Here is a 16337-nt window from a genome sequence, read left to right on the forward strand (position 1 = left end):
TAACAAGTTTTGAAGAAGAATGAGCAGTGAACAAACGACATCAGGCTGGGGTAATCTCAAAGGGCACTGAAAATCTGACAATTCTTTTAGCTGGAAGAGCACGGGGCGGCGTTTGACAGGTAAAACTGCCCTTCAAAAAAATATAAAATATGAGGATGGACATAAACATCGAAATGGACAGTGGTGAAAAACAAATACTTAATTTGGATCTGTAAAAGAGAGAGAGAGAGAGAGAGAGAGAGAGAGAGAGAGAGATGGGGTTTAACGTCCACTCGACACAAACTAGGTCGTTTCGGGACTAACATATGGTTTAATTTTTATTTCATTAATTCGCTTGCGCGTAGGGGTCTTTAGCAGTGGGAGGAAACCGGAGGACCCGGGGAAACCCTACTCCTTGTCACGTACAACCGGAGAATCGAAACCCCGCCAGTTGACTCAATGACAGACCGTATGATACAGCGCGCGCGTGCTAACTATTCGGCCACCCCCCACCCCCCGATCTGTAAATAGACAAACAAAGTATATAATTTTGATATAGATTAGAACAGTTTGGAGGAGATATTATTCAGAAAATGTGTGAAATTAAAGGTAGATTTAGCTTAGATTGGCGTATCTGTCGTAATTAAATCATAGTCTTGCGTGTTCGGATACTCGGGGCGGCGGTGACTCAGTAAATAAGACGCTGGTTCGCTAACTTGGAGTTCTCGGGTTCGCTCTCGGTGTCGGCCGAATAAGTTCCTCGGCACGACGGGATACCTGGCAAGGATGGGGCGAAAAGCCCAAGTCCTGTGTACACACTGACGAGCACATAAAAGAACCCTTGACAGTTGGCATTCGAAATAAGAAAAGGCCGTAGCGCGCAATCGGTGCAGAAAAGTAGGACGTTAAGCCCCATTTCATTTCATGTTCGAATATTCACCCGGGTAAGACGTGGGTCACATTCAGCCAGATCGAAAAGAGCAGTGCAAACTTTGTATACAGAATGTCATTAATTTACTTGAGTGTTAGCAAAATGAAATGGCTGAACTTGTGGAAACCAACTGGCTAATTAGCATATTGGTCAGTTTATAAACATTGGAGTCAACTTAATCCCGATTCTGGCTTATAAATAAGCTAATAATGACCTGTGTCCGGCTGTTCTGAATGGACAAATAACTCCGGAGTCAAAAATATTTTTCCCTGCATTTTATACTATTTACGTGGACCAGTATCCTTTACTATTCTAAACTGTTTTACATGTTCCACGCTGAACTTTCAACAATAAAATAAACCCTAGGCTCAACTTATTATCGAAAAATTCAGAACTGGCCTACTCAAACAATTTTTCCACGAATGCGCCACGTTAACTTTTTATAATGTATACGATTTGTTCGGAATCTTAAAACGTCTATATCTCAGCTATGGGTAGACAAATCTACCTCTAATTTTGGGAGCAATCCGATTCTTACTCTCCTCCACCACCCCCAATCCCCCCTCCCCGATCGACGAAGATCTCCATGGTTCTTAGTTTTGAATCTCCCATTTGCATATACACGATTTCACATCAGCCAAACTGAGCAATCTATTATTTTGATATCTAATTTAAGATTTATGTAAACATTATTTGACTTTGGTATAGTATTCTTGATACAATGTAGTTCTTCTAGAAGGATTCATCTGGAATTCCATAGGGAAATTAACGATTGATTTGTGTTTGGCGGCCTTGACTTGTAGTTAACAGAGTGATGATCACAACCTTTGGTATATTCACCGCTTCAGGAACGACAAACTGGTTATTAAAGAGTTTCACTTAGTTTGTTAAACTTAGAGAAAATGAACTAATGATATTGAACTGGACATTGATAACGATAAAATTGGTCTTTTTGACACGTCTGCGGTGACGTGTTCAAATTAAACCTGAAATTAGTCAATTGACGAGATGTTGGTGAAATCGTCAATATCAACAGGTCGAACGTCCAATAAACACGTCAACTCGAAGGTTGGATTTCTTTAAGAAAGATCATTTTTCATTGTCACGAGCAACTTGTCTTCAGCCATGATTTGGTGATAGCCAACTAATTGAATTTAAATCAAATTCATCAACCCTAATGTAAGGAATTGGCTTATTTGTGAAGAAGAAATAGATCCATCTTCACGCGTAAAACTGCATTTCTCTTTTAAATGTTCAGATTAAGATACAATGATATAAAAAATATAAATTATTTTTCAAAGCCTATATTATCAGGAATGCCAAATTTCAAGCGATTCCGGAGTTCTGAAAGAATCTAAATCTCTTTGATTAAAGGTTTGCTTCGAAACCTTCAGTACAAATCAACATACAAAATCCAACTAAATCACGATTATTTTTTTAAATTGAAATTAAATTAAAATAATCATAGCTTTAAAATGAACTTTGTAGGAGCACACTTAAACAGTCTTAACTGACGAATATTGTAATTAACCCTCAATCAATTAATTTTAACACTATACAATAATTGGGAGGGGTGTGGGGGTCTTATTTTTTACATCATACAAAGCTTAACTATATATTACTTGGAATGTTTTTGTAAATAGGTCATATGAGCAGAAAATCCACGTGTGCTTAAGTGACAAGGTGACAGTATTGAATGTCTCTCTCTCTCTCTCTCTCTCTCTCTCTCTTTTCCTAAGGTCACCAACTTCAAAATATCTCCATCAACTAGAAGTAACATTGCGACAGGGCTGAAGAAGCATCCCATAGGTAGCCACTCGGAGACTTGTCTCCTCCATTTGTGTTGTATAGCTGTTAGAAAACGACACGCGATCCTGACTTTTGATTATACCCATTTAGTCTGTAAAGCTGTTATGGCTTCAGTGGGCTGTTTTAGATTTCCGTCTATGGCTATATGCCCAGTCTACCATCATGCAAGAAAATCAAATTACAGCTGAATTATGTCCCTACAACACCCGTAAAAGGGCCCTTGACGGTTAGATTTCCTCGAAGAGTAGGCGGAAACAACGCTCTCCCGGTAAACGTTCCCTCATAGCACAATGCATGGCGTATGTCCGTCTTCGTTATCCCGGTTGATGCAGAAAAGCAGAACGCTAAATCCCATTTCAATTCATTTTACAAAATTCATAACGTTTTTCAATTATTTAATGAATATGAATAACCTAATGATCACATTATAGATTATCTCTGAGTATATATCCCTTTACCCCCCTCAGAGATGAGTTAATTGAACTTCCGTGTACAACATTAATTCTTTCACTATTGGTTCACTAGAACATAACCTAACTTAACTAACTTAAGAACGACATAACGGGGGACCCAAGGGTGAAATGACCCAAACTGGCGATTTAATTCAACTTCAGCGTACAAATATCATCCTTCCTGCCTCTGTGGACTTACTTAGATATACCCTCCATCCTTTAAGAAAGCCCCTTTACCACCCTCAGGGATGAGTTAATTCAACTTCCGCGCACAACATTACTTTTCTCGTTGAAAGTTTCACTAGAATTTAACACTAGCTTAAGAACGCGAATTTCCATTCTATCGCGGATAAGAAGAAAGTATAAGTAGTACGAAACGCGGCTCTCGGAGCTGGGAGCTGACATAGCTGATGGACCTACAAGCTCCCGACGTCCATTCTGTTTCACCGAAATATGATCTGTAGGATTCGTCATAGTCATGTTATTCCAAGATCTTCTAAACGGATTGATATGTGTATGTTTAAAGCGCAAGACAATACAACTTTTTTGGAAAGTACTTGACTTTGAGATTTCGCTCAGATAATGCCTTTTAAAGGTTGTAGCTCTATTCACCCAGTCATGTCTAATATCTCTTTACAAGAAAGACCCTTAGTCATTGCTCCAAGCGTTGAAGTGTGCCTTAAATTCGTTTGTGTCAGTGCCTGCCGGTTGCAAAATCTTAATTAGCCAGCCAGCAATGGTGCATGAGACCACCGGTCTGTGTGGTTCAACTCAATAAAAGCTGATGTCACAAAAAATTCAATTCGATTTCTCCAAATAGCCGTTCGATTAAGACATTCCCGTAAAACCCGAACAGCACGCAAGTTTGGGCCTTCCGGGAAATCCTGTAATTCTACGAACAGGAGAAGCCTCGCCAATCCTACGCGTCTTGGTAAGTTTACTTAATTTAAAACTAATATTGTTTCCATTGTCGGTCATAAACCTAATTTCAGGTGCACATTGCTCTGACGTACGCCCTTCGGATACTAAGGCCAACATTATGGAAGTTTTCAAAGTGAGCATCTTGTGGAGGTTTAGCATTAAAAGATGCTCCAAGTAAACGCTTTACTAAAAAATGCTGAATCAACTGATTCATAAAATTCTGAAATTGCAGATCTTTGGCAGTTCTCCCTTATTGTAACATTCCGACAAATAATTAACCGCCTCTACCACAGAGGATCGAAATGGATCAACTTGTCGTCTATTGCACCAGCTACACCAATGACGGTTTCTTGATTAATAAATGTAGAATTTTGGGAAATCGTTGTCTTGTCTGCCAGACAGGGGCCACTATTGTTACAGTAGCCCGTTCCTGTAGAATTTTAAACAGATATCTCAGTATCATCACAATGGGGATGGGGGTGCGTAAAGTCCCTTTCGGTTCCATCTCCTTTTAAATGCCAAATTTTGAATCAAACCGAAATAAGACATAACTCCCACCCTAGATTTTCAATATACAACTTAGCTACAGACAGTTTTAGTTAAGTTTTGGTTTGTGTTTTGATGTCATACCAAATACGCCGGAAGGGGCGGGGGCGTTCTTAAGGGTGAAGGGAGGATCGGGGTCTTCTTAAGCAGTGTTTTTGATGACATCTGGGGTTGGTCGACTTATGCACGAAAGTTGGTCGTTGTACGCAAAAGTCGAATTAAACTCGAAATTTCGACGTTTTCTCGGACCCTCCACCCTTATGGGAAGGGGATCCGCAACTTAAGAATCGGGCACCGCTGTTCACTCATCTAGAAAGTAAAATTGTTTTGTAATATAAAAAAATCATTCGCGTCAATTACTAGGAAGTTTATGGCTCAGTAAATCGAAATCTCCGATTTAAAAAGTAGATTTTTCAGACAGTAAATATATTAGCAATATAATTACCCATGTTTTCAAAACCCTATTGCGCCCTATGTATATCTAAAAGCGTTACAGTAGTACCGGTATTTACGATCGAAAAAATGTCAATCTGACATGAAAATCTATATTTACCAGTGGTTCTATTCATGTTTACAATACATTTACAATCCATTATATGCATAAAGATATGTAGATATTTCTATGCATTATTAAATTCACATTAATTGAAATATACTGTTGCGTTTATTCAATGTGACAGTCACCGAGTACAAATTTTCAAATTCATATTCACAACGTCGCTTGAGTTCACTGATAACTATTCTCGTAGTTTCGTAACACTGAATACGTAACACTAACATGCAAACCAAGAGTATTTTGTAGAAAACAATAACGAAGACCCATTTCCCAAAATTTGTGGAACAAAGTGACCTTTTATTTCGGTGAGTTTTGAAATTATTAGGTAGGGGGGCCCCAAAGGGGCATCGGTCAGAAAAAATATTGGTATCAACGATTCCACATTGGGTGGGTTGGCAGCGGGACGTTGATATCAGAAATGTTTCCATAACCCGAAACCCGAAATAAGATTATTTCTGGCTGACAGTTAGCGGTCTTGTTAATTGTCCAATATTTCGGTAGGGACCCGAACAAGAATCGAGAACTGGAGCCATCGTTCCCGAGTATATTCCTGAAGAAACAAATTCTGCACTATTCGGAAATACGATACGAAACTTCAAAACAATTTATCGGGGGAGGACACTGGGGAAGTCAACTTGTTACTGGGCATTGTGGCACAGATAAGAGAAAACGAGAAAAATAGAAATAGTCCGTGTATCTGTTATCACTCGTCACCTCAGTCAGATATATAGACCAAAGGATAACTCGTCTTTTCCTTTTGCGTTCGTCACTTCCCTTTCTTGAAATCTTCATAACGCATCTATCGTATATAGCAATGATCTCTGTATTAAAATTATATTTGAAACGTGTATAATCAGTTCTATCACATATGCGATAATGACTGTATGCACTAATATTGACCTATATGGGTTTTGTTTCGTGTGGTGCGGTCCTACTGCACTTTTTTCTGGAACTATACGAGAGTATGTATATGCATCGTGTATTCATGCATGCAGTAATTTAGACGTTTTATAGAAATCAGACTAATGATGTTTGAAGCCAGACACGACCAACTGACCTATTATACTGAAGAAGAAAAGAGCACGTCAGAGGCAAGCCGATACTGACATCCGTGTCATCTATCTGGCAAATAAATGATAAATAAATGCGAGGCAGTCCAAGACATAATCCACTACAAATTGATGTTAGGGGACGGTCGTATTGGGAGCCCCGTTTGAGCTTTTTAGTCAAAGGTCGACAGCAGTAATTTTTTGTCCTCAACCAGTAATTTTTCCACCGAACATCAACAAGTTAATTGCTTTATATTTATGTACGGATTATTGATATAATGAATACTGACTGTTTTATGTGTGAATTTTGTAATATCTTATTCGATGTTCTCTCTCCAGTTGCACATAAACGTTGATGAGATTAGACATGTGTGTGTAATAGATTATTTTTAAGAGGTTCTTGATGCAGGATGGATTTATCATCGGGAAATCTAGAGAACATTGAATATAAAATATGCACTATACGAGAATAATCACTGCGTATAGCTCAACATTGCACTGAAATACATTTTAAGAAACATTTTCGTCTGGTCACAGGAAAATGAAAAGCATTAAAGATATGTCATCTAATGTAACCTGATTTCATTTTGCAAAAACAATAGAAGATTTTTTTTTACAGTTAAAACGGTAAATTTGCGGATTTCGCCACAGTGAGAATGGGTGTACATATCACAATGGTTCCAATATTTGTCATATCCAACAAAATGAATTTGTATTATTCAGTGTAAACAAACCAATAGACTTCACATAAAAAAATATTTACCCCCACAACCAAACCTGGGAAATCAGTTTAACTTATAATGGTATAAAATTACTTACCGGTTTATATGCAAGCAGTTGACGATAAACTCAATACTTTTTAAATAAAAAAAATATTCAACTGTAGGTCACCTTTCTTGAAATTCTCATAGTTGTATGTACTTCTCCTTAAAGTTATGTCCTTTTCCTTCCATATATTTATCTGTGTACCAACATGGGACTTTTGACAGACGCAGAAGTTGTTATTCAATATATTTCTATATCGTGTGGTAGTGTTCAGGGATTTCATATTTCTTATTGGAAATAATCAAGGGCCAATACATTGATCTGACAGAAGTCTAATACAGTAAGGCTTCGGGTTCAAACTGAAACTTTTGTCGAGGGACAAAAGGAGTAAAGGTCTACAGTAATTAATTTTAGCAACATCCTTGGGGACATGCTTCTGAAGCTGAAAGAAATAGGTATAGACCCCGGTCATATTATTAAATAATAAATCATTTCAGATTGTGTCTGGCAATATTGAAAAAAGGGTAACGCTTCAGTGTGTACATTCCCCAGAGTTAAAATCGGGGTCAAAGTTCAGGGTTTGTGCTGTCAATCTCATATTTTTACCAACAAAACCTGGAATAAAAATTGAAATTCTTATTGCAAATAAAACTGCAGAGAACATAAACAAATAAAACTATGGAAAAATAAAAGATATCTCACCGAAATATAGTTATACACACCGACGAACACGCCAAAAATAACCCCAATGGCTACTTTAAAGTATCCTATTCCACCCAATTTGACCAGAGGATGTGGACTCATGGTTCTCTTTCTGGAAGAAGGATTCAATTTTTTACTCTCCAAACCTACGCATTCATATAATATTTATGCCTACCCTGGTCTATTGCCATACGAAAACCCATTTGATTGTATAGTTAGAATAAAATATTAATGTCTGACCATTAGGTTACTGCGAAGAAAATCCTAACTGAAGGGCCAACATCTCCCATTGGTCTGCAGTTTGGCTAGGTATGCAATTCCCCCTCCCCGCCAACCAATAAATTATTGGCCATCATTATGCTTCTACTGGGAAAGTAGTCGGTGTCCTATTACTTTGCAGTTTGGCTATATACCCGGACCCGTAAACAAAGAAACATCTTTAAAAAAAACATGTAGGCTTAGCAAAAATGAGACCTACTGATGCACAGGCCCCTAATACGAGTGACGCAGCCACGAGCAGAGCATCGCTGGTGCGAGCTTTCTAGCGGGGTCCAGGGGCACGCTCCCTCGGAGGAATTTTTGAATCTAGAGTCCCTGAAATGCCATTTCCCGGACTTTTGGGGAAGAATTTGCAGAACATAACATGCGTAAAACTGAGTAGCCTACACATGGGATTTGATGTTATTTATTAAGGATTTTTGCAAGAACGTACAATTAGTAGTGTGAATCTTATGGAAGTGATAATAATTACATCAATTACATGGACCTATATATTCGATTGTTGTGGTGAATATACATAAATTAGCAAAGTTATGACTGTCCTCATATTTTCATCAAGCGTCCGCGCTGCCATGGATCGGCGATCAGGCGCGGATCCGGGGGGGGGGTGCTCGCGCCTGGCGCCCGCCCCCCGCCCCCTATTTTTTGCGTGGCGAACAATTTTTTACCCCATATATTCTCGCGGGGAAGAAATTAACAGTCATTTTAGGTTGGAAATCGTAATTTACTCCGAAACGAGTCGGTTGGTGACTTGGTTGATTACCCGTCAGTACTCCCACCCCTTACTGAAAATCCTGGATCCCCCCCCCCCCCCTATTTTTTGAGTGGCGAACAATTTTTTACCCGATATATTCTCGCGGGGAAGGAATTAACAGTCACTTTAGGTTGGAAATCGTAATTTACTCCGAAACGAGTCGGTTGGTGACTTGGTTAATTGATTACCCGTCAGTACTCCCACCCCTTACTGAAAATCCTGGATCCGCCCCTGGCCATTTTGTCAAGATCGACCGTGTCCGTCATGTCACGCTCACACGCAAGAGTCAATAGTTCATTGAGGCGTGCCTGTTTTACTAATTTGAGCTCTGAAAAACTGGCGCGTAATTGTGATACCCAATGGAAGCAATCATACGTATACACAGATATATTCATACATATATTTGGGATCCGCCCCTGGCCATTTTGTCAAGATCGAACGTGTCCGTCATGTCACGCTCACACGCAAGAGTCAATAGTTCATTGAGGCGTGCCTGTTTTACTAATTTGAGCTCTGAAAAACTGGCGCGTAATTGTGATACCCAATGGAAGCAATCATACGTATACACAGATATATTCATACATATATTTGGGATCCGCCCCTGGCCATTTTGTCAAGATCGACCGTGTCCGTCATGTCACGCTCACACGCATGAGTCAATAGTTCGTTGAGGCGTGCCTGTTTTACTAATTTGAGGTCTGAAAAACTGGCGCGTAATTGTGATACCCAGTGGAAGCAATCATACGTATACACAGATATATTCATACATATATTTGGGCTTTTTCTCTTCTATTTTGGCATTGTTTGTTTACCTCTTGAATTCATTTAGTCGCCGATGCAAATTTTGAGACTGATGGGCTTCTGTAATAAAATATAATATGTCGTCATATTTATTTATAATTTATTATCAAGGCGTTTTTGAATAGATCTATATTATCAATTAATGAATAAATAAATAATATTTCCCCTGAGGACGTTGACTGTTTTAACTATTTATGTACATGTATAATATTTTTTTTTTCTCCTTTTCTTGGTGCACTCTTCGAACTTATGTCACTGCACGTTCCAATCTGTTTCACAGAGGATTACGAACGTGCATTCGAGTTTGTTATGATAAAAGGGAGAAAACTATATTTTTTTATATCTAGATTTGCCTCCCCTAGACCATAACTCTGTACCTAAATAGAGTAACATCCCTTGAAGTAAAAATGAGTCGACCCTAAGTCCAAAACAAATAGTCAGTCGAATAAACCGGTCGATGGCTTATTAAAATTTTGGAACCGTTTGTAATCTGTATAAGTTAAAGAAAAAACGCACTAATTCCAATATCTTTTATCATTGTTTTTGTTTATTTTTTACGTCCCCTCATGTTCAAATTTGATTGTTCAAATTAAAACTTTAAGGTGTTATCTTAGTTATTGCCACCGCGGCTTAATAAAGTCATGCTTGACTTTTTCCCTCATCCCCATATGCCCCCATCTTTTAAGTGCACGCCAATGTGTACACGGCACCTCGGTTTTTCGTCCCATCCGAACGACTAGACATCTGTCCTTGTCCACCTCCAAAAGAATAGAGTCCCTATATATGATATGATGGGTTAGGGGGGGCGATGGGGATGAGGTATTTGACATTATCATGTGGCCTCGTCCAGTCGATAAAATCAGTCAGTTAGTTCAGTCGAATAATCCAGTCGAATAAACCAGTCGAAAAGTTCAGTCGAATAAACCAGTCGAATACTTCAGTCGAATAATTCAGTCGAATAAACAAGTCGCTCAATATTAAGCAGCGGGCTAAGATAATATGGTAGCAAATCATGCTCGTAGACATAGCTGAAGGAGCCGGGGCATGGGGTAGGGACCGGGGGGCTTCCCAACTAGTTTCAAGAAATGAAAAGAAATGAAATGGGGTTTTAACGTCCTACTGTTCTGCTTGGAACTGGGCTAATGAAGACGGGCATACGCCATACACTGTGCGATGAGGGAAATTTTGCCCGGACATCGGCACTACGGCCTACTCTTATATCGAATTCCATCTGTCAAGGGGTCTTTTACGACCACGTCAATGTGGACACGGGACCTCGGTTTTTCGTCCCATCCGAACGACTAGACAGCTGTCCTTGTCCGCCTCGAAAAGAATAGAGTCCCTATATATGATATGAACGTAGAAAGGGGATGGGGTGGGGCGGGGGATGAGGTATTTGACATTTTCATGTGGCCTCGTCCAGTCGATAAAACCAGTCAGTTAGTTCAGTCGAATAATCCAGTCGAATAAACCAGTCGAATAATTCAGTCGAAAAGTTCAGTCGAATAAACCAGTCGAATAGTTCAGTCGAATAATTCAGTCGAATAATCCAGTCGAATAATTCAGTCGAATAAACAAGTCGCTCAATATTAAGCAGCGGTGGCAGCGGGCTAAGATAATATAGTAGCAAATCATGCTCGTAGCCATAGCTGAAGGAGCCGGGGGCATGGGGTAGGGACCGGGGGGCTTCCCAACTAGTTTCAAGAAATGAAAAGAAATGAAATGGGGTTTTAACGTCCTACTGTTCTGCTTGGAACTGGGCTAATGAAGACGGGCAGACGCCATACACTGTGCGATGAGGGAAATTTTGCCCGGACAGCGGCACTACGGCCTACTCTTATATCGAATTCCATCTGTCAAAGGGATCTTTTACATCCACTCCAATGTATACACGGGACCTCGGTTTTTCGTCCCATCCGAAAGACTAGACAGCTGTCCTTGTCCGCCTCGAAAAGAATAGAGTCCCTATATATGATATAAACGAAGAAAGGGGATGGGGTGGGGCGGGGGTGGGGGGGATGAGGTATTTGATATTTTCATGTGGCCTCGTCCAGTCGATAAAACCAGTCAGTTAGTTCAGTCGAATAATCCAGTCGAATAAACCAGTCGAAAAGTTCAGTCGAATAAACCAGTCGAATAGTTCAGTCGAATAATTCAGTCGAATAAACAAGTCGCTCAATATTAAGCAGCGGTGGCAGCGGGCTAAGATAATATAGTAGCAAATCATGCTCGTAGCCATAGCTGAAGGAGCCGGGGGCATGGGGTAGGGACCGGGGGGCTTCCCAACTAGTTTCAAGAAATGAAAAGAAATGAAATGGGGTTTAACGTCCTTCTGTTCTGCTTGGAACTGGGCTAATGAAGACGGGCAGACGCCATACACTGTGCGATGAGGGAAATTTTGCCCGGACAGCGGCACTACGGCCTACTCTTATATCGAATTCCATCTGTCAAAGGGATCTTTTACGTCCACTCCAATGTATACACGGGACCTCGGTTTTTCGTCCCATCCGAACGACTAGACAGCTATCCTTGTCCGCCTCGAAAAGAATAGAGTCCCTATATATGATATGAACGAAGAAAGGGGATGGGGTGGGGCGGGGGGGGGGGGATGAGGTATTTGACATTTTCATGTGGCCTCGTCCAGTCGATAAAATCAGTCAGTTAGTTCAGTCGAATAATCCAGTCGAATAAACCAGTCGAATAATTCAGTCGAAAAGTTCAGTCGAATAAACCAGTCGAATAGTTCAGTCGAATACTTCAGTCGAATAGTTCAGTCGAATAATCCAGTCGAATAATTCAGTCGAATAAACAAGTCGCTCAATATTAAGCAGCGGTGGCAGTGGGCTAAGATGATATGGTAGCAAATCATGCTCGTAGACATAGCTGAAGGAGCCGGGGCATGGGGTAGAGACCGGGGGGCTTCCCAATTAGTTTCAAGAAATGAAAAGAAATGAAATGGGGTTTTAACGTCCTACTGTTCTGCTTGGAACTGGGCTAATGAAGACGGGCATACGCCATACACTGTGCGATGAGGGAAATTTTGCCCGGACAGCGGCACTACGGCGTGCTCTTATATCGAATTCCATCTGTCAAGGGATCTTTTACGTCCACGCCAATGTGCACACGGGACCTCGGTTTTTCGTCCCATCCGAACGACTAGACAGCTGTCCTTGTCCGCCTCGAAAAGAATAGAGTCCCTATATATGATATGAACTAAGAAAGGGGATGGGGTGGGGCGGGGGTGGGGGGATGAGGTATTTGACCTTTTCATGTGGCCTCGTCCAGTCGATAAAATCAGTCAGTTAGTTCAGTCGAATAATCCAGTCGAATAAACCAGTCGAATAATTCAGTCGAAAAGTTCAGTCGAATAAACCAGTCGAATAGTTCAGTCGAATAATTCAGTCGAATAAACAAGTCGCTCAATATTAAGCAGCGGTGGCAGTGGGCTAAGATGATATGGTAGCAAATCATGCTCTTAGACATAGCCGAAGGAGCCGGGGCATGGGGTGTAGACCGGGGGGCTTCCCAACTAGTTTCAAGAAATGAAAAGAAATGAAATGGAGTTTTAACGTCCTACTGTTCTGCTTGGAACTGGGCTAATGAAGACGGGCATACGCCATACACTGTGCTATGAGGGAAATTTTGCCCGGACAGCGGCACTACGGCCTACTCTTATATCGAATTCCATCTGTCAAAGGGATCTTTTACGTCCACGCGAATGTGGACACGGGACCTCGGTTTTTCGTCCCATCCGAACGACTAGACAGCTGTCCTTGTCCGCCTCGAAAAGAATAGAGTCCCTATATATGATATGAACGAAGAAAGAGGATGGGGTGGGGCGGGGGGGGGATGAGGTATTTGACATTTTCATGTGGCCTCGTCCAGTCGATAAAATCAGTCAGTTAGTTCAGTCGAATAATCCAGTCGAATAAACCAGTCGAATAATTCAGTCGAAAAGTTCAGTCGAATACTTCAGTCGAATAGTTCAGTCGAATAATCCAGTCGAATAATTCAGTCGAATAAACAAGTCGCTCAATATTAAGCAGCGGTGGCAGCGGGCTAAGATAATATAGTAGCAAATCATGCTCGTAGCCATAGATGAAGGAGCCGGGGGCTTGGGGTAGGGACCGGGGGGCTTCCCAACTAGTTTCAAAAAATGAAAAGAAATGAAATGGGGTTTTAACGTCCTACTGTTCTGCTTGGAACTGGGCTAATGAAGACGGGCAGACGCCATACACTGTGCGATGAGGGAAATTTTGCCCGGACAGCGGCACTACGGCCTACTCTTATATCGAATTCCATCTGTCAAAGGGATCTTTTACGTCCACTCCAATGTAGACACGGGACCTCGGTTTTTCGTCCCATCCGAACGACTAGACAGCTGTCCTTGTCCGCCTCGAAAAGAATAGAGTCCCTATATATGATATGAACGAAGAAAGGGGATGGGGTGGGGCGGGGGGGGGGTATTTGACATTTTCATGTGGCCTCGTCCAGTCGATAAAATCAGTCAGTTAGTTCAGTCGAATAATCCAGTCGAATAAACCAGTCGAATAATTCAGTCGAAAAGTTCAGTCGAATAAACCAGTCGAATAGTTCAGTCGAATAATTCAGTCGAATAATCCAGTCGAATAAACAAGTCGCTTAATATTAAGCAGCGGTGGCAGTGGGCTAAGATGATATGGTAGCAAATCATGCTCTTAGACATAGCTGAAGGAGCCGGGGCATGGGGTAGAGACCGGGGGGCTTCCCAACTAGTTTCAAGAAATGAAAAGAAATGAAATGGGGTTTTAACGTCCTACTGTTCTGCTTGGAACTGGGCTAATGAAGACGGACATACGCCATACACTGTGCGATGAGTGAAATTTTGCCCGGACAGCGGCACTACGGCCTACTCTTATATCGAATTCCATCTGTCAAGGGATCTTTTACGACCACGTCAATGTGGACACGGGACCTCGGTTTTTCGTCCCATCCGAACGACTAGACAGCTGTCCTTGTCCGACTCGAAAAGAATATAGTCCCTATATATGATATGAACGAAGAAAGGGGATGGGGTGGGGCGGGGGTGGGGGGGATGAGGTATTTGACATTGTCATGTGGCCTCGTCCAGTCGATAAAACCAGTCAGTTAGTTCAGTCGAATAATCCAGTCGAATAAACCAGTCGAATAATTCAGTCGAAAAGTTCAGTCGAATAAACCAGTCGAATAATTCAGTCGAATAAACAAGTTGCTCAATATTAAGCAGCGGGCTAAGATAATATGGTAGCAAATCATGCTCGTAGACATAGCTGAAGGAGCCGGGGCATGGGGTAGGGACCGGGGGGCTTCCCAACTAGTTTCAAGAAATGAAAAGAAATGAAATGGGGGTTCAACGTCCTTCTGTTCTGCTTGGAACTGGGCTAATGAAGACGGGCATACGCCATACACTGTGCTATGATGGAAATTTTGCCCGGACAGCGGCACTACGGCCTACTCTTTTATCGAATTCCATCTGTCAAGGGATCTTTTACGACCACGTCAATGTGGACACGGGACCTCGGTTTTTCGTCCCATCCGAACGACCAGACAGCTGTACTTGTCCGCCTCGAAAAGAATAGAGTCCCTATATATGATATGAACGTAGAAAGGGGATGGGGTGGGGCGGGGGATGAGGTATTTGACATTTTCATGTGGCCTCGTCCAGTCGATAAAACCAGTCAGTTAGTTCAGTCGAATAATCCAGTCGAATAAACCAGTCGAATAATTCAGTCGAAAAGTTCAGTCGAATAAACCAGTCGAATAGTTCAGTCGAATAATTCAGTCGAATAATCCAGTCGAATAATTCAGTCGAATAAACAAGTCGCTCAATATTAAGCAGCGGTGGCAGTGGGCTAAGATGATATGGTAGCAAATCATGCTCTTAGACATAGCTGAAGGAGCCGGGGCATGGGGTAGAGACCGGGGGGCTTCCCAACTAGTTTCAAGAAATGAAAAGAAATGAAATGGGGTTTTAACGTCCTACTGTTCTGCTTGGAACTGGGCTAATGAAGACGGGCATATGCCATACACTGTGCGATGAATGAAATTTTGCCCGGACAGCGGCACTACGGCCTACTCTTATATCGAATTCCATCTGTCAAGGGATCCTTTACGACCACGTCAATGTGGACACGGGACCTCGGTTTTTCGTCCCATCCGAACGACTAGACAGCTGTCCTTGTCCGCCTCGAAAAGAATATAGTCCCTATATATGATATGAACGAAGAAAGGGGATGGGGTGGGGCGGGGGTGGGGGGGATGAGGTATTTGACATTGTCATGTGGCCTCGTCCAGTCGATAAAACCAGTCAGTTAGTTCAGTCGAATAATCCAGTCGAATAATTCAGTCGAAAAGTTCAGTCGAATAAACCAGTCGAATAATTCAGTCGAATAATCCAGTCGAATAATTCAGTCGAATAAACAAGTCGCTCAATATTAAGCAGCGGTGGCAGCGGGCTAAGATAATATAGTAGCAAATCATGCTCGTAGCCATAGCTGAAGGAGCCGGGGGCATGGGGTAGGGACCGGGGGGCTTCCCAACTAGTTTCAAGAAATGAAAAGAAATGAAATGGTGTTTTAACGTCCTACTGTTCTGCTTGGAACTGGGCTAATGAAGACGGGCAGACGCCATACACTGTGCGATGAATGAAATTTTGCCCGGACAGCGGCACTACGGCCTACTCTTATATCGAATTCCATCTGTCAAAGGGATCTTTTACATCCACTCCAATGTATACACGGGACCTCGGTTTTTCGTCCCATCCGAAAGACTAGAC

Source organism: Patella vulgata, chromosome 4 (assembly GCF_932274485.2).
Source record: "Patella vulgata chromosome 4, xgPatVulg1.2, whole genome shotgun sequence".
NCBI classification, from domain to species: Eukaryota; Metazoa; Mollusca; class Gastropoda; family Patellidae; genus Patella; species Patella vulgata.